The sequence below is a fragment of the Vulpes lagopus genome, chromosome 10 (genome assembly GCF_018345385.1).
Source record: "Vulpes lagopus strain Blue_001 chromosome 10, ASM1834538v1, whole genome shotgun sequence".
In the NCBI taxonomy this organism is placed as follows: Eukaryota; Metazoa; Chordata; class Mammalia; order Carnivora; family Canidae; genus Vulpes; species Vulpes lagopus.
Window position 1 is genome coordinate 111,437,672 of NC_054833.1, and position 22,829 is coordinate 111,460,500.

A 22,829-nucleotide genomic window follows, 5' to 3' on the forward strand; every position below is an offset into this window, starting at 1 on the left:
TTATAGCCATTTAATAATTTAAGAGCTTTTCTTTAGTGTAACTTATTATGTAGTTATATATCATTAGAATGGATAATTTACAATGTCACCAAATATTATTATACTTACTTTATTAAACTAGCTAATCCTAAATGACTCTATGTGGCAGTTCCTGTGTTAGATGATAAAGAGTCAAAGTTATGAGAGACAAAACCTTTAAGGAATGGGATGATGGGGTCTACAATACAGAAAATACAACAAAGTGATTATAATATGAAGCAGGATCGTTCTATAAAAATATCACAAGCAAAATGTTATGAATACATCGAGGATGTGTGTATTCATTTTGTCGGGGATATTCAGAGAAAACCTTAGGAGAAAGGTAACTAATAAGTTTATCTTGATACACCAAGACAGTATTGATAGGCTGTTAGCAATAAAACTGTTTAAAACCAAAACCAAAATAATAATGACAAACAAACATGTCTAGGTTGTTTTGAGACTAGGTTGCCGGTCTCAGCCAAACCAATTTTAGACCAGTTGCCTGATGTACAATGATAGGAATTTTAATTGAAAAAGTATGTGAGGCCAAATTATTAAGGTCACAGTATCTAGCCTATGATTCCGCTTCCCAAACACATTTAATAGCTATAGCTATAGACCCCTTTAAAATCAGGCATAGATGGCATGATTATTTTACTTAGGAAAATTTTAGGGGGTGTTATGAGTTGACAATAATGACAAGAACATGAAAACCATGTCATTGTGCTCTATATTTATTCAGAAAAAGATCACTTCACCAAAATTCAGTATTAATATGTCAGCCCCAGCCTTCTCCAAATTCTATACCCCCTTTTTTTCTTAAAATTTATATAACGAAAGGAACAAAAGATCTTTCCAATGCTCCTTGTCTAGGAACCTGTCTCAGCCTTTGGTATTCTGAGTTCTTTAAGAACCTGTTACATAAATGAGGCAAAATGGCCCCTAAATACTGGTCCCTAGGTTATTTATTTCTTCACTGCATATTGAGACCCATCAGTTCAAGAGCATGCAGATACAAAACTCAAATTTTCATATACCCAGTGTTAAAAAGTAACTACTGAGCACATTTTTAGCTATTTAGAGCCTGCCTGCTTTGCATACTTCACCCAGCACTGTTGGCTATTGATAAGACAGACTTGTGGTTATAAGACTCCAAACAATTCCTGCCCTTTGGAACTTTTTGACACAGACTCCCTGCCTTAGAGTTGAACACTATCATCTAGACATAAACCCTGTCTCCAATCTCCATCCTTCCCAGGAGTGCCCTAACCTCCTTCCATTCTGGTTCTCTTACCATAAGCCTCTAGGTGGCCTCATATTCTAAGAGACTTTGTCTCTCATATATCCAAATCCAAATACCATTCAGTAAAGTTTATTGCATGCTACCATCTCTCTCAGCCCTATCTTTTCCCTTGATTAGCTCCTATCCTTTGAACAGCCTGCATAATCTAAGCTTCCCACCCAGTACTGATACCAGTGAGCTTGGAAGAGCCCAAGTTCATTCACTGCTACTTCCCAGTAGGAGGAGATTCCTATCATAGGACTGGGGAAGGTGTTAGTATTATGAAGCAACAGAAAAAAAATAACAAAATGGTAACTATTCCACAAAATTTATCTATGAATGGCTGATGCTGTGACATTTTTGACATTTTCTCCTTTTATAATATTTCCCTTTTAATATGAAATATCCGATCATTAATCTTGTTCATTAGCACCATAATATATATGTGTGGGTACAAATATTTATTTACTCAACACTGAGTAAGAAGAATGGATTGGAGAGGGAGTTAGAAATGAAGGTTGACTGCTTTCATGGTAGGAAAAAAAAGGAATGAGCACAAGAGGAACATAACTGGGACCAACAAAATTGTTCTGGGATCCAAAGCATGCAATAGGTAAAAACCTTCTAACTTTCAAATCTTATTTTCTGGCAGGAGACTTTCTGTGTCAATCCTGAGGGATGACCACAATTTAGAAGAGTAATTTAATTCATTTTAAGCCTAGGATTGACCCAGGGATGATAGCATAAAGAATATTTGATTTTTTTAACACCATCACACTACTATACTTTAACTACATTTGGTTGCCTGAAGATTCTTCTGAAAAGTGTCAGGAAGTGACAAATGAAATAAATCAAAAAGTGGCTTTCTAGGTTTCTCCATATTGATAGAGCCAAAGGATGACAATACAGGGGTCTGAATTAATCCAGTATTACTAAATGCCCAGTTGAGTCATGTATAAGGAAAATAAAGGTATCACTTTGCCACAATTAGCTCTCAAAGGTTCTGATAAATCTTCAAGACTGATCTTCCTTGTTTTTTTTTTTTTTTTCTTTTTCTTTTGGTACCTGCTGCATCCCCTCCATCTAATCCCATTTACCTATACATATGTAATTGCTTCACAAGGTTTCATGAAGGTGACCTACTGAGACTTAAGAATTCATCCAAGGTCACATCTACAAAAACAGGATTCAAACTCCATGGATTTCTAAATCCAAATGCTGTACTTAAAAAAAGCACAGGTCTCAATTTCCTGCTAGTGTCTTTGTCATACCAAGCCAAATAGGCTTCTTGCTCTTGATTGTACAAACCCAATGAATCTACTCAAAGAATTAACACGCAATGGTTCAATTAGGGGAAAAGAAAAGCCAACATCAATAGGGACAGTCTCAACAAGTCACTTTGCCCTTCCTCTGTTTATCTTCTATTTGTTCTTTTTATCTTTCTCCCCACCTCTCTTCAATCCCTCCTCTGCAAAACATAGCCAACCATCTCTCCATGTGACTTTCTGGATTTCTGTCATTCTCAAAGCCAGTCCTCTGATTGGTTTCCCATTCCCTGGTGAAAATCACTCTCTTGTGACCTTGGATAAAAGCAGATCTGTGATATTAAAAAATTACATATATAAATAAAATGGAAGGAAAGAAAAATAAGGAAGGAAGGTAAGAAGGAAGAAGCAGCCTAAGCATGGGCATACAATTTGAAAGCATAGGTGATTGCAGCATTTTATGGCTTTAGGATTAATTTTTTCTATTTTTTTCTTATAAAACATACTTATGTTTTAAACCATAAATTTACTAAAAATAAAACTTTATAAAATGTAAATTTATATTGTCAGGCAGAAAGGGAGCAGTATTAGTACCGTTTTTCTCAGAACTGATTTTATTGATTAAATGGACAATATCCCCCAGTCTACGGTAATCAGGTAATTACAATATCCCCCTTTCCTGAGCTTTTGGGAAATTCTTTTGGGATATTGGATTAAAGATGAGAATGGCTTAGATACAATTTAGAAAAAAAGACTGCATTTGGATAATAATGAGACTAAATACTGTCTTGCTCCTTCCCCAGAACACACATATAGACACACGTGCATGTATATACACAAATATACCACAAACTTTGTAATTTGTCTAAGAAAACCTTCACTAGCAAGTTTAATATTTTTTGACTCATCTGTCATAAGCAAATGAGATTAAGAAACCAAAGTGTAGAAGCTGCTTTCTTGAGCTCTTAGAAAGGGCAGCCAGAGGAGAATTGGGTAGTGAAAGAGCCTCTCTAAGGATCACCCACCATATTTTAAAACTGAGTGAGGAGTCTCCAAAGTGAATACGTATCAAGTTAATAAGGTGGTGGTAGGCATTGGAGCTTGAAATTATGGGTCACTTTTGATTAAACATTGCTCACAGAAAATAAGCCCTGGCGTTCGGTCGTACAGTCCTCACTATCATATGCAAAAATTTAAATGCCAGCATTTATTAAACCTAGCCTGAGATATAGCTGAGAACCACCTTGGGGATGATACACTAAGGAAAAAAAAAAAAAGACCTACAATCCTCCTCAAAAATAATTAAAGCTCCACCAATTGGCACGGTAGTTGATGGAATTTATTTTAGTATTTTCCTGTGTTTGGGAGGACAGTAGAGTTTAGTGGAAAGATCACCAAATATCTAAACTCAATTATATTAACTGTGATTTGGCAAAAGTGAATCAACATCTCTGAAACTAACTACTCATTCTAAAATATAGGCATTAAAACACAGAACTGCATGGATTTGCTGAGTATAAAATATGATAATTTACATAGAAGAAATAAGTCTCTTGCCTGCAACACATTCAATTTTACGTACACAGTTCTCTTGTAGTAATTTAGCTTCCACACCAACACCTGGTACACAATGAGTCCTCAATAAATGGTATTTACAAAAAGTATTTCTTTGTGACTATAGTTATTTGTTAATGTTTGCATTATTACTATTCTAGTAATAATGGGATCAGGCAACAAGTTGAGGAAATTTTTTATAAATGTTATTATAAAGCCCTGAGAAGGAACTGCTTTTGCTCTTGATTCATTTTATTTTTTACATATTTTTATTGATTTTTATATTGAAATTCTCCTTTCAATATGTTTTAAACATAATCCTTGTTTATGGGACACAAGACCCCAGCATCTGGTAATAAGTTGGTTATTAAAAAGTGACATGATTTTTTATTAGAAAGTCAAAATCAATAAATCATATATTTTTTTTTCCTTAACAGAGGGTAAATGAACAAATCATCTACAAAATCAGGCTTTTTAACTCATCTATAAAATCAGGTTTTTTAACTCATTATATTTTCAGCAAAAGAATGGATTTTTTTTTTTTTTACCTTTAAAATGTTAGTATACGCTGGAAAAGTTTATTGAACTACATCCAGGGCTGACAAAATGATATACCAGCATACTGGGGTAATGACAATTGCAGCATCTTCTACAGAGAACTGGGGGCTTCCAGATACAGGCAGAAAGTCCTATTGGGAGATTTCAAACCCAGAATTTAGGGAGAATGTCAGATACCAGTGTGGAATACAGCACTCAGAGCATCCTTGAAAGGGGAGCTGTTTTATATTCATCCACTGTAATGCTCTAATTGATTTAATCATTTATTCATTCATTCATAAAATACTGAGTGTCTGCTATGTCCCAGACATCATCTTAGGCATTGTGGATAGAGGCCTTTGGTCCCTTCCCTCATGGAGCTTATAGCTACAAGAGAGATCCAATAAATAAACTGAATTACAAACTGAAAAAAAGCCACTGGAAGGGAAAAGGGTGGCCCAGGAAGATGTGACACAGCATGAATTAGGTGCTAATGAATGCCTGTCTCTTTAATAAATCAATCTAATGATGAATGATTGATTCCTCTGTATAGAAAGGCCAATAAAGTAGTCTTTGTTTTCCCTTCCTTCTTCTACCCCTATCCTTCCCTCCTCTTTTCCCTCTTCTTTCCTTTCTCCCTTTCCTTCCTTCCTTTTCTTCTGTTTTCTTTCTCCCTCCCTCCCTACATGTCTCCTTTCTTTCACGAAAGTCCTATACTTGAGATTATTTAACTAATAAAGATTTAAGATGTTTTGAAATCTTATTTTAAAGAAAACTATAGTAAATTTGGTGTCATACATATTAGTGAGGTCAGAGCTATTGATCATTGAAGCTTAACAACAAACCCCTGTGTTTATGCAAGGGAGAAAACCAGTGCATAAATCAGGTTACTTTTCAGACAAGTCAAACTTGGAATTTTTGTAGTCAAGACGGTGGGAAGGGGCATTAGTCAGGGAAAGACTATATACAAAGTTTGAAGGATTAACTTATTCATTGATATCATTTCCTGAGAGGCATCAGTGTAATTAACCTGTAAGTAGCAAACCCAGTCTTTTGTAACTAGCTGCCATATTTACGGTTCTAATCTGGTGGGATAAATGGGTAGACTCATCACAAGGGCTGGGGGTACTAGTTCTGCAATGCCCAGAGAGAATGCTCAGTAGAAGCAGAAATGTTGTAGGTATAGAGCCAAGAGCCAGGTACCAGGGAAGATAAGAAAAAAACAAAAAAATCAAAACAGTTAAGATAGGAAAACACACACACACAAACACACACAGCAAAGGACTTAGAATTAGCAACTGGTTTCCAGTCAAATCTCATATCATTAGTCAATGCATGACATGTTGATACTCATTAGTTAATATGAGTATCAACATCTTCATCTACAAAATTAAAAATGAAAATAAAATGAAACGAAAACGTTAACAGCTGCTTATCTGCTTGTTTCAATTTATTTAGTGCATACTATGTATATTTTTCAGAGAGGTCTCCAGTATTGTTGGGAGAATAAGATATCTGAATATGTTATATATTTAATAATTATATGCTATATTAAAATATGGCACACCATTAAAGATTCTGAAAATGATGAAAAAACTTACAAATGATTTTTGTACCTTAGTTGAAAAAATTGGTCATTAAGACAATGTCAATAGCCATGATATATATATATATATATATATATATATATATATATATATATATATGCATATTTTGTTCTCTCTCTCTCTCTCTCTACCTCTTTTTTAATTAACTTAATACTCACCCCACAGTGAAACCTAAGGGAAAACTGAATGATGTGAATAGTTTGGAGTAATTGTAGTTACAAATCTGCATCTAGATTCCTGTGCTGTTTCATTTATCAGAACACTTCAATCTTTGATTATGATAGAAAAGACAAAGCTTAATCTTTTTTTTAAGTTTAATCTTTTAAAAATTAGAACCAGTTTTGCAGATCTTGGTGGAAATAATTAACAGAATAATTAAGAAAGACAACGGAAAAATTTTCTGCCAATACTTCTATCATTTAGATATTCCTCAAATTCTTTGGCCAGAGGGCCCTGAGAACTCTGATGATCCCAGTTTTATTATTAGAATCTTCCATGGGCCACCTTTTTCTACTTTCTGGAGGCAGATCATTTAAGTAAGAGGTTTATTCACCTTCCTAAAGTTGCCCTGCATAATATGAAATTTGGCTCAATATTTTATACCTGCTTATATGACATCAGCTACTATATTAAATCAAATGCTAGTTAATTCCCAGAGAATCCATATTATGCTTCTCAGATAATGCAAATAAATCCAAATAGCAAATGATTACCCCCTAAAATAAGATGCACATGCTATGGACTATGACCATATCATACTCAAGGTATTTCTAGGTGATTATTAGGGAAGATAGCATTTCCTATTAATCTTCTTAAGGGCAGGAGAAATCTTTTATTCTTAGGTGTATCAATTGGTCTCCATTAGGATCTAGGCATCAAAAATGATGCATGGTAACAATGATGGTTAAGTGCCTTAGAGAAGAATTGCCAAATACTGAGCTGGTTGGGTCCCACATACAAGGTGAAGGCATCACCCAAAAGACACACTTAAGGTAATTATGCTGAGTGAAATAAGTCAATCGGAGAAGGACAAACAGTGTATGTTCTCATTCATTTGGGGAATATGAATAATAGTGAAAGGGAATATAAAGGAAGGGAAAAGAAATGTTGGGAAATATCAGGAAGGGAGACAGAACATAAAGACTCCTAACTCGGGGAAACGAACTAGGGGTGGTGGAAGGGGAGGAGGGCGGGTGTTGGAGGGGAATGGGTGACAGGCACTGAGGGGGGCACTTGACGGGATGAGCACTGGGTGTTTTTCTGTATGTTGGTAAATTGAACACCAATAAAAATTAATTTAAAAAAAAGGTAATTAGAGTCAAAGAACATGTCAGATTGGTAGAATCTGAGACATTAGCAGATTTTCTTGAGTGACTAAGTGGATGGATGCTTGAGAGTGGCCAAGTTCCTGATGTATGACAAAGACAATGCATAAGGTGGGCCAGTAGATGGAAAACAGGTTACATAATCAGGGTGTAGGGAAGTGGCACAATGTAAAAGTTACATTATACAGAAGTGTCTCTATAATATTCAGGCTCCTGATAAAATACTTTGGGTGAGATGCCTGTTTATATAAATAATTTGAACAACCCAAGTTCTAGTAGCTCCATCTGATCTTGTGAAAGAAATACTTCCCTGATCAGCAATAGTGATCTGCTCATCAGGCAAATTGCACCTGGTCATGGCTCTAGGACAACTGCATAGGTGCAAGTCCTGGATACCATCAGGGCATCTGGTAAACCCCACTTTACCAGTAAGGGGTGAAATAAGGTAAGGGAATGGTTGGGAAGGTAGAAGAATACTGAAGAAAGGAAATGAATGGAGATTGAGGCCCACATGTGTTGTGTTCTGGGCTCAGGACATCCCACTTTAGTGCACACTGCTGCTCTAACTTCTTGGTTCAAAATGTCAAGGAAGCTTACTCCAAAGTGTGAGGCCCTAGAATTTCCATGCCTGGAACAAGGGATCACCCACCCTGATCTAAGGCTAATATTAGTGGAAGGAATTATCTGAGAATGTCCCAAATTGAGTTCTTATGTTGAGGGCATATGATAGGGCACATTTTCAAGCAATAACTTTATACTCTTTTCAGTAAATAGACTATTAGTGATAATCATAGTAATAGTAGTAACAGTAGCAGCAACAAAAGTAGTTGTGTGTAGTAATAATAATAATGTGTAGTAATAATAATTTAGGATAACACTTAAAAAGTAGAAATATTAACCACTTTGGATTGCATAATACTTTTGCTTTATTTGCAGTCGTGAATTTAGTATTTCAAACAGTATTATCTTGTTATGGATAGTCAAGTCTCAAAAAGACAAATTAATTACCCAAAAGTCACACAGAATATGTAGTAGAGCATTTTATCATCTCAAATCATCCCAAGTATGAATAATAAGATATTTTGAGAGACTGCATTCACATAACTTTTATTATAGTATATTGCTATAATTATTCTGTTTTATCAATAGTTATCATTGCCAATCTCTTACAGTGTCTAATTTATAAGTTAAACTTCATCACAGGTATGTATATACAGGAGAAAACCCCAGAACATATAGGGTTTGGTACAATCTTAGGTTTCAGGGACCACTGGGGGTCTTGGGACATATCCCCCCTAGATACTACTGTACTGTGGGTGGTCTTGCAATTATTTGTCCTGCTCCTGTGTACTCTTCATACTGCTAGTAATATCTTCATTCAGGATTAAGCCCAACTAGAAAAAAAAAGATATTTAATGATCTTATCCTTAGATGTTTTCCTTATTGCACCTCCTGCCGAGCTATGATCTCACTTTAGGTGTTAAAGCCCCACTGACTCAAGGGCATTTCCTGGAATAGAATATTTTTCTCTTGCTTTAAACAATGGAAGCATCATTCCCTGAGTCTTTAGCATCTTTGATCCAAATGTTCCCTTGAGAAGGGAGAAGAAATGTGTGGGAAATATCAGGAAGGGAGACAGAACATAAAGACTCCTAACTCTGGGAAACGAACTAGGGGTGGTGGAAGGGGAGGAGGGCGGGGGGTGGGGGGGAAGGGGGGTTGGGCACTGAGGGGGACACTTGACGGGATGAGCACTGGGTGTTTTTCTATATGTTGGTAAATTGAACACCAATAAAAATTAATTTATAAAAAACCAAAAAAAAAAAAACAAAACCAAATGTTCCCTTGACCAACTTCTAATGGTCTCTAAGGGCCCACTCAGCAGGGCATTATCATTGCCAGGGAGCATTCTCTGAATTTTGTATAGTGGGTTTAGGTGCTACATATATTCTTAGAATTTTAGCAACATTCATCAAACTGAATTTTTATTATCAGTTTGCTTTTCCACCAGCACAGATAAGCAAACTGACAATAAAAATTCAGTCGAAGTTCCTTGAAGGCAAAGCCTAGGTCTTGTTTATTTTCCTATGTTTAAGACAAATGCATTACCCTCTTTGGAACTCACTCTCTTCATCTGTAAAATGAGTGCAATGCTCTTTGCTTCTGACAGCTTTGGAGGTTAGGCTGAAAACCAACTTAAGACAATGGATATAAAATTGGTATGTTAGTAGTTAAATACTGCCTATGTGGAGAAGAATATATCCCAAATCCTAGCATATGGTAGACTTTCCATAAATGTTGGTTTTGATAATGCTAATTGCAGCCTATCAACACGTTTTTCCTAAGAAGGTTAGTCTCTGTTCAGATATTTAGAGTCTATCAAGACCTAAACATAGCAATCCCATCAAAAGAACATGCATATTCTGGTCTACAAAACCATCAGTAATAAATAAAGCATAGTGCTGTTGACCTGAGGAGGCAATAATTATTCAAAATTAAGAAGTTTCTGCTTGTCTTGTTCCTAAATAGTACAGTGAATACTGCGGATCCATAGATTCTTCTTTGTATTACACATTTTTTTTTTTTGGATGCATGCATTCACCATTTACTGTGTAATAGACAGGAATCTGAGTCCCGAGGGATTATTTAAAGATCTGGGACTGCTGTTCCTATCAAGAGTGCCACTGATCAGTCGAGGAGATAGGCTTAATTAAAAACAAAGCAACAAAACTAAAACAAATAAAAACCCACAGGCAATCGGAATTCCAAGGTGGGGTTTCACTAGGTGGCATGGTAGAAACAAAAGGGAGAAGGGTTCAAAAAGCACTGAGCACTGGCTGTTATATGCAACTGATGAATTACTGAATACTACATCTGAAACTGATGATGTATATGTATATGTACATATGTTGGCTAATCGGATTTAAATTAAAAAAATAACATAATGTAAGTTCATGTTAATTGGAAGATGGTTTCTATACAGAAAAAAAAAAAAAAAAAAAAAAAAAAAAAAAGCATTGCAGCAAGACGCCAGAGCAAGGCCTCAGAGAAGGAAAACATGTTCCTTGGGTCAAAAAAAAAAAAAAAAAAAAAGAAAAAAAAAAAGATTGGAAAGGTATAGGATGATTTTGTTTCAGGATAGGGCCAGGGATTCCAGAGAGACTTTTTCCAGCATGTGAAAGTAAAGGGGCCAAAAGGGACTGCAGGAGACATTTAGTATTTAGAAAAGTATATGTTTCTGAATCCAGGAGCAAGCATCTATAAGAAATTGTTGGTTATGTGGCCAGAATAGGGAGAGCTTCTGTTGCCCTTCCTACGTGGTCACCTGTATCCTGTGAGCAAAGCCTAACAGACTTTTCAGTAGAATTAAATGAGCAAGCACAATGTTAGGTCTTTACTTGATAAGAATAGCAAGAGGCAATTGGGGATCTAGAAATAAAGAAGCCAGTACACACAAGGCTTAAGGAACATAACAAGAATCAAGTCTCTAGATGGGCTTATAGTAGTTCCTTTTGTTTTTTTATATAAAATAATTTTTCTGTTACTTATTTTTATGAAGGAGTCATTTTATAAGTGAAATCTTATGTTAAGATTTGTCTCATGCTAACTGATTATTTGGGGATAGTTGCCTGCATCACTGTGTTAGGAAAGATTCTGAGGCTCTATCCAAGCTTCAGGGGAATAGAAAACCTGACTGAATGGTGATATATGTAATGGTCGAGGGAATGGTGACATTGTAAACCTGTCTGATATCCTTCTTTTCCATGTATGTTCAATATGATAAAAGAGATGTTCATGTGTTTCTCATGAGATAGGAACTACAGAGTTCTAGCTGGTTATTCCTATCTTACCTTACCCTATCCTAATAAGACATGCCCAATTACCTCGAGAATATTTAGATCTCTGAAAAATACAGCTTGACAACTGGCTTAAAAATGCCCTTATTTCATAGATAGAACTATTTTCTGATGGTTGAGCTGCAATAGCAATTTTCATAAAAATTTACTCAGAACTAGGGTGAATGCATTGTTTTTAACAGATAATTTTGCAATAACAAAGGATACTAGGTGAAGGATTCTCATCTCAATGGTTTTAAAAACACAGCTTCCGACTAATGAAACACCTTACAATTTCTAATTGGTTTAGCTGTCCTTAGTCCATCGTAGGTGAATAATATCATTTAAATATTTTCGGCAATTTTCCTTTAACAGGCTTTTAAACTTAATGTTTCTGCCTTGCTTCAGGACAACATCTTTTAATTGCTCTAAATTATCAGTGATGTCTGTAGCATTTTCACTGAACATGGATTGATTTCAATTAACTTTCTCACGCTTTTGCATAAAAGCAGTCTTTTTCAATTTGCTTAATTGGATCACACAACCTCTTGGAGCCGAGGAGCGACATTGTTAAAAGGTTGGGAAAGGAGTCACAATCAAGGTTGTTTACTTCCTAGTGTCTCCTTTTGGACTTTTCAGTTGTTTTGATCAAATAAGGCCATTGGCTATGAACGTAGGTTAGAAAGTTGAAATAGACTATCTCACCAATGGAACCCTTAGAATTTCCCAGGTTAATTTTTGACTGTACAGGGATAACCAAAACGAATTTGTGTAAAATCTATACAAACACCTCTACCACAATTAGAACACTTTCCTTTGACCATTTCCATCTGCCTGTGCATGTGGCAGGAGCAACAGACTCTCAATGTCTGTGCCCGTCTGTGTATATTCCAGGTTGTGGGTAGAAATCTGCTAGTGCCTTTATGCAGAATGACTCCAATATGATTGTCATAATACGACAATATGATGTTAAGAAATTTGAGCTGAGAAGACAGTGGAGAGCAATCGTGAAAAAATAAGCAGTACCAAAAAATAAGAGACCTAGAGCCTTGTCCATTGTAGAAACTAAAACAATGGAACGCAAGGTGAGAAAAAGCAGCTAATGCAAAACCTGAAAAGTGACTTGAAATGATAAAAGTTAATGGAACAAGGGTGAAGGAAGCCTATATATATATTTTTTTTTTTTCTGGCAAGTCTAATTAATTCAAGAGCATCAACTGAAAAAGAAAATACTAAGAATTTTAACAGAATTAACTCAGATGACTAGTTAAAAAATTAGGATGGAAAAAAAATTCCAAAGACTAATATATTGACTACAAAGACATCCTATTTAATATCTCACAGAAATGTAATACAACTGTGAGTAATCTTTAAAAAAAGTGCAAGATTTATGTGATTACAAAAGTAATATTCAGACATATAAAAAGAAAATCATTATTTTGACATAAAACTCAATGTTTTAAAGAGGTCAATTCTCCTTAAATCAATGTAAAACTTTAACACAATTGTAGAATAGGTTATCAGCAGACCTTGGTAATCAGAAATAAATGAGCTAATTCTAAATAATAAGCATGTAGGAATAGTGAGATAAAGTTGGAAATAATAACAATGGAAAACATACATAGTTAATAAAAGAAATTTAAAATATATGTACGTAGATTTTACATATATGTATATATGTATACATACGTATGCCAGTGGCCATTCTGTTATATTTAATTAATCAGTGATAGTCAATCACTGACATATTACAATTAATTATTCAACTATTAATTATTAGACTATAATATGGGCAATTAATAATTTATATTAAATATGCTGACTGATTAAACTCATATATATGCAGTTTTACATCTAATAAATTCCAGATTGACCAAAGATTTATTTTTAATTAAAAATTAAGATATTACCAAAGTAACTGTAAATTATGCTCTGCATTACAAATAGAGAAGATTTTCCTAAATAAGAAACAAATCGCTAAAGTCACTTAACAAAGATTGATAATGGCTAACATAAAACAATTCATATTTCTGTTTTGAAAGACAAATATACTAAGAGAAAAATAAACTTGAAAACAATCAGTAGAAAGTTCGGAAAGTATCCTGCATTTGTTGTTTGGTAATATGAAAAGATATATATACCAATTCAAAATTAAAGGAATAAAAACTAAACCAAGTAAAAAAGATACCATTTTTCCACTTATTTATAAAGATAATCCTTTTTAGTGCAGGTTTTAATAAGCATCAGCATTCACTTGTATGGAATCAGTAGATCCTACATATCTAATATGCAGAGACACGTATTGATAACCTCATACAGAGAATTAATACCTGTATTTTTGTAAAGGCAAGAGACTGTTGAATTATTTTGCTACGGTTGCCGTAAGAAAATCACAGAGTAGCTTAAACAATATAAATTCGTTGTCTCAGTTTTGATGGCCAGAGGTCCAAGATCAAGATGTCAGAGATGTGCTTTCTTCTGAGGCCTCTCCTTGGCTTGCAGAAAACTGCCTTCTCACTGTGCTCTCACATAGGCTTTCCTGTGTGTGTGTCCCTTTTTATGGCCCAAATCCCTCTTTTTGCAAGGACAATAGTCAGAATGAATTGGGGCCCACCCTAATGGCTTCATTTTCAATTAATTACCTCCTTAAAGTCCCTGTCTCTAAATACGGTAACATTCTGAGGTCCTGGGTGTTGGGGCTTTAACATGTGAATTTGAGGAAGACACAATTTAGCTCATAACAGTCTGTAAGTAACCTAAGTAGCCATCAGTAGGTTGCTACTTAAATAAATCATAGTGAATCTGCATAAGAAGTACATACAGCCATAGTAAATAAACCATAGGTGCTGACTTGAAGCACTTCCCAAGAAGCATAAGGAAAGAAAGTAAATAATAAATAAGAGTAAGGCATAGAAAAGTAAAATATCATAATGTATTATAAAAGTGCAGAACCTGACAGACCAACAATCTCTCTCCCTTTCTCTCTCTCTCTGTCACACACACGTGCATACATTTATGCTCCTGGCTTATCATAGGAAGGATAGATGAAGGATTGACTCAGTTGTAGAGAGGACACATCTTGAGGCTTAGGCATATGAGGGAAACTACTCTGTGCTGATTATTTTTTAAAGTGCATGCAATCTTCTAAAAAAGAAAGAATGGGAAAAAAATGTTTAAGGGATGGAATGATTCTATGACTTGTAGGTTGTGCAAAAATTGATGGTGATGCCCTTAACTCAGAAAATTAATGCAGAATCTTAAAAAAATGAATATGTGGAAGTCAGCAGCCATGACTCTCAAGCTCTTCTTTCTAAAGACCTTTGCAATGATATTGTTATGGTGTCATCCTTCTGGTATTTCAAGTAATTAAATCTTCTTCAGTAAGGTCATGCCCATGTAATATTGAACTCCATAGTAACGTCAGTCCTATTATATTGAGCCGCCAATGTGTTACTCCACTTGTGAGACCATATTCCGCTAGACTACTCTACAGACACATTAAAATATGAGTGGAATATTAAATTGACCATCACTCAACTACGGAATATGTCATCTGTACCTATTATAATGCACTGTGGCTTTCTCTAGGGGTCTAGGAAATTTTTTGGTATTGTTAGTAAGTTTCTGCTGTCTCTTTGATGTCGGTAGATATTTAATTTAATTATCAGGGTTGAATGAATTTGGTGCAGCTGAGTGATAGCTAAGTACTCTGTGGAACTGGAGCAGTCCACAAACAAATTAGTTCTCCAGATGTGGAGACTTATAAATAACCACACCAGTGCTGTCTGGGTGTAAAGGGAAGATAGGCATGGTGAGCAATAACTGAATATTTTCTGAAATGCTGGGAAGGGCATCTGGAGGCAGAGAACAGTTTAAGTTTTGCATTTAGCGGAATACTACTCAAGTAACTTTCTATTTTTAGCCTAATGTCTAATCAGTCATTAATTCAGTAATTTAGCTGCATTTAACTCTTAAATATGTCTTGTGATCATTCTCCAAGCCATGGCAAATGTCCTTGTTCAGTTACTTAACCATGTTCCCTTTTCCAGACTCATCCACTGAAATACCGCTACTAGATTAAAATTTTATAATAAAATACAGCTAATCTTGTACTTCCTTTGTCCAAAATTACTTCAAGGCTTCCTGTTAGCTAAAGAAAGAATCTCAACTCCTCTGATCACTTTACCAGATACTTCATAATCTGGTTCATATTTTTCCATTATCATCCTCCTTCATACTTTATACTCCCGCAGTCCTAAAATATTCTCAGTGTCCTGTCTGCACCAAATATATTTTTAGTCTACAAAGATCCTGAAAGAACTGTGTTTCAATCTAAGTACCTAACTCTCTTCCACATAGACTATTTATTCATTTATGTTTTCTCTTTAAGTTTTGCTGCAAAAATATAAAAATTCCCAGCCTTTAATAACTTAAATAAGAAAACATTTGTAACATTTTACCAAGAGGATAACTTCTATGGAAGGAACTGCATATATAATAGTAGACGAGGTCTAGCTTGGGTTAGCATCATTATACTGTTAGCAGCCTACCTAATGTCACCCTCTTGTCATACTGCCATACTGTCATAGTTGCTGACAAGGCTGACATTCAAGCCTTGGAATATAGGAAAACAAAGTGAGAAGACTGTTGCATTAATTTTGAACATAGTGACTCTGGTTGTTTGTTAGGATCTGATTAATGTTTTGCAGACACAGAAAGTCGTTTTGTTTGGTTTTCCTTAAACTAAAAATGACATTGGCTTCCCGTTTATTAACAATCCAAATGTAGGATACCACACTGATTCAATTATCAAGCCCAGGTGGAGCGGAGGAGTCAACTATTGCCTAGAGGCAAGAGGAATTTCCTGCATGCAAATGGTTGCTACCATTTGCTCCATCATTTGGCAATGCAAGTGGCCATGGAAATAGGGAAGGGAGTAAGACCACTAAAATTAGGTGGTGTATATATGAGACTTCTGTTCTCTAGGGTTTGCTAAAAAGGGTCTCAAGTTTTATTTGGACTAAGAAAAGAGTTTCTCTAGTTACAAAGGTAGGGTGGCAAAGTGTCATAGAGACATTTAGAGTGGCAGACATCAAGCACATCTGTGCGCTCTTTTGTGAGATTTGAGACAGGAATTTATAAAACAGCAGTTGGGTTTCAGAACTCCTCATTTCTTCTTGATATCTGCATTTTAGCTATATGGAATAGCCACTCCTGTTTTGATCTCTAGCACATTTCTAGTAAGCCTTTGAACATTGGCTGGACTACTTTCTTTATAAAGCTTCCGTTCACTTCCCTACAAAGACATTGTTTTATTCTCTACGATGTCCCTACTATAACAAGAGATCAATCATCTTATTGTTCATCTTCTATGTGGTGGGCCTTGCATAGTTTCCCAGCATGTACAAGCTACTCAATCCACACACTGAACAAATTCTAGAATTAATCACTAAAAGCACAAGTGAGTTAATGAATGAATTAGTGAAGATCAGTGACAACAATATCTCCTGCTCTCATGCAATGAGGAAGAGCGGCCATTAGCGTAAATACATATAAATATTGAGCAAGTTTGTCAGAGGTAACTGGGGATCTCCCTAATCAATTGCTATTTGTACAGAAATAAATAACTGAACACTTAAAGTAAAATAAATAAATAAATAAATAAATGAGCAGAAGGGAAGTGCACAGAGACTAACCGATACAACCTCCCGTTGGCAGTCTTTGGGCAGCCCTGAACAAAATGTTTCTGACCCTACCTCAGGTTACATTATAGGTTTTTTGCCATGCACAAGGATGGTACATGAGCAAACCACAGAGTATGTAGGGCTTCTGTGCTGAAGAGACAGCTGTTAAGGTTTTTGTATCTAATTAAGAAAAGGAGGAAAGAAAAAAAAAAAAAGAAAAGGAGGAAAGAATTGAGGTGTGAAGTTAAGGTTCATTCATGTAGGTCTTTCTGGGATATTGCCACCAACCAAGAAGGGAAGACTTTGAATTAAAGTCATAAAATCAGAGAAAGATGGAAAGAAGGGACCTGGAAATGGGAACTTGAGAACTAAACTAAGAGCCAGACAACTTATTTCTGGCATGTAGAGTTTTGCTAACTTGTTATTTAAGGCACTCCCTAAGTGCCTCCCTACTTTCTCTGTAGGGTATCCCGTAGAAGCTTCTGTGTTTAAAAATAATGGATTTGTTAACAGTTTTAGTTTCAAAATCAGGCAAAGCAGATGGACTCAGTGGCAAAAGAGTTTTCATATTGATTATGCCACTTACTGAATGAAAACAGATGAAATGAAAAAGTCATTTTATCCACTAAAGTCCATTAACCTCATCTGACAAAACCAGGTACATGTGATCAGATTAGAGTATAGCAATGACTAATGATAATAATAACATCATTTATTTGGTGTTTCCTAGGTGACAAGGACTAAACTAAGAGTTTCACAACAATTACTTAAAATACTCCCTAGTATAACCCTTTGAATCTGGTGCTGTTTTAGTATGTCCATTTTACAGATGAAGAAACTGAAGTTAAGGGGGGAACTTTAGCTAAGGAATTTTGACTTCAGAGCCCACATCTTTTTCATGATCTACTCTGAGAACACTAACCATATATTTGGTGTTCATTTATTCTGTACAATTATTCTGTTCAGTTATTCTGATTCATTATCCACATCAATATACTTTTCATTACTTGTCTTGATTTTTAACTTGTTCTTGTTTTATTTTTTTTAAAATATTTTATTTGAGAAAGAAAGAGAGCAAAAGCAGGGGGAAGGGCAGAGGAAGGAGGACAAGCAGACTCCCTAGTGAGTGGGGAGGATCCTGAAGCAGGGCTGGATCCTAGGACCCTGAGATCATGACCTAAGCCAAAGTAAGATGTTTAACCAACTGATCCACCCAGGCACCCCTATTGTTTTAAAAGTAGGGCTTCTATGTATATACCTTTGTATATGTGTATGAGTAGCTACTAACTTGTCAGAAATAGCACTGAAAAATGCCCACTTGAGTGGATTGATAACAAAGCTATCACATTCTCGGTGTATTCACAGATTTTGTTAAAATCTAATTTTAGCTAAAGAAATGATTGATAAATATATCAATTATATTATCTAATGATGTAAATATAAACATTTTAACCCAAGTAAATTTTTTTCAATATAATGCGAAGATGTTTTTAAAGTCCACAAAGATTATACATTATGCAAAAAGAGTAATTTGCCATCAGTAGAGCGCAGATGGTAGCTTATGGTATTTAATACCAAGGTCAACAGGCAGCAGAAATTAGAGTCTTGACCAAAGGTCTTCCAAAAGTATGAGTCTAATCCAGGACTACTTTCAGTTCAGAAATTTCAAATGTAGCTTTCCAAGAATGAATCAGGAAGAAAACTATTTTAATCAGATGAAAGTGGTCTATTCTGGATGTCTGGACCAAATTTGACTGGCATTCAGAAGACATGGGACAAGACGGTGATAGTGTTTAGAAAATCAAGTCCTTTGAGGAATTATCAGAAGAAGTAAAAGTTTTCACCTCCCAGGAGGAGCTGTAAGTGTTGAAGCAGACTCTGGAAAACCAGAGACAGAAAATAATAAGGAAATGTATACATTGAATGATGAATTATAACAGAGTGGGGTTTTTCAAACTTGGTATTACTGATATTTGGGATTAGAAAATTCTTTGTTGTGGGTGCTATCCTGTTTAGCAGCAACCCTACCTCTACCCACTAAATGCCAATAACACCCCATGCCTGGCTCCGATAACACTTTGCCAAATTTCACTACAGGGCAAAATCTTTCACAGTGTCTGCCCATTTAGAGGTTGAGTTTGTACTCCTCTCTACTTCCAAAGTAACACGTACCGATATGTTAAATTTGGTATGAGGTATAGGATTTGCTTCAAACTAATAATGTGCTTCCTATACTATCTTCTCTCTTTTTGTGTGTTTTTTTTTAATATTCCTTAATAAAAACTGGCATTCATTTTAATCCGTTTATAAAACTGTCCTGACAACTGCAAAATAATCGATTCAGAACGGAATGTACTTTGTGTAATCCTTAACAAAGTAACACTAATATAATTAGCCATAAAAAATGGGATGTGGGTAAAAAGTTTGAGTGCTAATTATCTTATTTGCATAAAAGGGAGTCAATACACGCTGCCTTAAACATGTAGGGAAAATAATGAGTCTAACCTCTTAATGATTTTAATAATGTATTTTCTTAATTTCTTAGGGATTTTTAAATAAATTAGATTCCTTAATGTGGAAAAAAAAAAAAACTTAAGTGTAGCAATTCTTTTAGCTTTTCTTCAGATTTTTATTTCTCTTAAATTCAAGTAGAACAAATGAAGTTCATTTATTTAAATTCCCAATATGAGTAAATATCTATTTAGTTATCTTCGCATCCATCCATTCGACTATTTTATTGTCTTCCTTTTTGTCCTTCCAATCACCTATCCATCATTTATCTTTTTATACATCTGCCATCCACCGCCCCCCCCCCCCCATCCACCAATTCACCTTTCTGTCTGTATGGACAGACAGAGGTCTATCTAGTGACTAACTTGCACTGCTAGCATCACATCTGAATACTAATAAATTCCGAGTTACAGTGTTTGCTGCTGTTGCTTTTCACTTTCTGCTTTGTGTAATACTTGAAATGTTAAATGAACATAATGTTTCCATAATATGTTTTACATGGGAAAATTTCTTAAAATAAGAGATACAGATGTTGCTCCTAACTGGAATAAAACTATCTAAAGAAAATAGGAATTTTAAACATTTTGTGGAACTCCCACAACATTCAACATAGTCCTGAATTTTGCATAGTGTCCACATAAATACATCCAAAACATATTTATATACAACTTTTATTCTTCTCTTTTAGCTTATGCCCCCAAATCCTATATTTCATATCACACCAAAAGCCAGAAACACACTTAAATGCCTATGTCCTCCCTTATAGTTCTTCATTCCATACAATCTTGGCTTTGCAACTTAACACATTCATCTTGCCCCATTTAAGTTTGGCTCTCTGGATATGTTTTTATTTCTTGATTTTTAAAGAAGTTTAGAAAGCTAAAGGTAGAAAATAATCTTAAGATTATTTAAGTGCCAGACCATGACATTGCAGGCCTGGCCTTTCAAATATAACTAGCTGGTGCCAATCCCTTGAGGGTAAACACCCTGCACTTAGGAGGTACAAATCACTGAGTAAGAAAGTGTAGGAGTGCATAAATGGATATATATTTTATGCATTTATTATGTATGTTCTGTCTCACAGCCAAAGTGATTTGATGCAGCCTCTGTGTCTGGCTGATAGGCATGGAAAAAAGAAACACTAATTTTAGACATCTCCTCTTTTAGGGATTGCATCTAACATTGGTCTGTATCAATTAAACTCTGGATGTGTAGGAAATTGCGAGAGAGAATCCCTTAAGAAATTTTTTATTTAATCACTGAGACAAAAAAAGGATTTTTTTTTAAATGGGAGTTAACATTGATAGTTAATTCATATTACTTTTCCAGATGGCCATACCATCTGAGGCATATCTAACAGGGAGACCTCAAGGTGTGTGGCATCTGATGGCTCCCTTCCTTCATTTCAGTATGTAACCAAGTTTACCCTTATTCCACTTCCTTTGGGCATTTCAGTTAGCTTTTATTGGGTGGAATCAATGTATTCCAACACCCCTGCTTCCGTATTTTACAAGGCTCTTTCTCCTTGGATATGAATAAAAATAGAAAAATAAACATGTAATTAGGTTTTATAGTAATAGAGAAGTTAGATCAACATGATGTAAGCAAACCCTTCTTAAAAATCCACATCCTGTCCAAATGGAGGATTACTTCAGTCAAAGCTTGATTGGTATGGCATACATAGGGAAGCGTTTTGGTATTATAGTAGCAAATATGGTATTAGGATTCCTCCTTTTATATAAACTACCTTGTTAGAGCAATTTACTCTTGAGGATGAAGTGCTCTGGGCATAGGCCTAAAGGACAACAACACAAAACAAAAAGTAAAAAAGCAAAAACACAAAACCAAAAACCGGCCTGCATGAGAAAATAGTTGAATCAGTATCTGCTAAAGACAGGAGAAAAACAGGAGGAGAGAACTCTGAGAAGAGTGGAAAAAAAATAAAGTATTTTGCAAGTCTGGAGCCAAGAGTCATAGATAACCCAGTAAAAATTTTCCAAGGCTAGGAGGTCTCAAAATATTTGAAACAGGAATGTTTATTATTTCATTTTTTACATTTTTTACTCTTGTGATATATAACTTGATTCTGATGTTCCCAAACCTTCAAGAAAAGATCCTTACATACAAAACAGTCTATGGCAGAAGTATTTGGGGTAAAAACAGAATTGCTTCCCTGAAGGTCAAAGCAGTGCTAAAAATGGGAGAGTTATATACAAAAAAAAAAAATTGAGAATTTCTCTCAATCAGTTGAAAGAAATTGGAAGCAGGAATATGAAGGGAAAATTCAATCAAATCCATAAATCGTCAAGAGGGACAGAGACTTAAATTCTCCTTTGAATGGGAGGTAACACCCTAATCCTATTTTGGTTCAATATCAAAGGATTCCTTGACCTAAATGACCTCTGGATTATACACTGAGTATCATATTGACATTTTATAAATGTAAATGAGAGAAAAACTACATCAACATATTGAATCAGAAATATCACTGGATGAGATTTAGAAAGCAAGGATTTTAATTGAGACCCTGCCGCCAATTTTCTCATGGACTTCGACAAAGTTACATACCTTCTATGATCTCCAGCTGTGAAATGGGGTCACCTAACTAGGTGTTCCTTCAAGTCTTTTGAATTCCTAATGTTGTTCTGGAATGTGTCAGCTGTAGTGAACTCTTATTAAGACAGACTCAATCCGTCATTCACAGTTACTCCTCCCTCTCAACCTTACCTTCCTAAATATTTTCTGTTTTATTTATAGTACTAATATTCATGATAACAGAGCAGAAGAAATTTATTTTCCTCTTATGGTAGCAATGGGTCAGGCTATGAAGTGATCTCTAAATGAGTAAATCGGGGAAATGGCGTATAATTCTGTGTGCTGCATTACCTCCTAGGCATCGTATCTATGTGGGGGTGACTAAGCTTCCTGGACAATGGCCAGCCTTGGAATCTGTGAGCTGAACAGCTTGCCTCTACTTTAAAGACATCTCACTAGGACACATGTCTGGATGATACCCTCTCCTCCTTTACAGCTACAACTGTCTAATAATGTGGCACTTTCTGCAGGCTAGCTCAGCAAATTCTGCTCATTTAAATTACATCAATCTCCCGGCTAGATTTACCTTTCTTTCAAAGACTGTAATTTGATTGTTGTCATGCTGTGAATTGATAGATGGAGCATTCAGAGGGGCACTGTGATTCCTAGTGT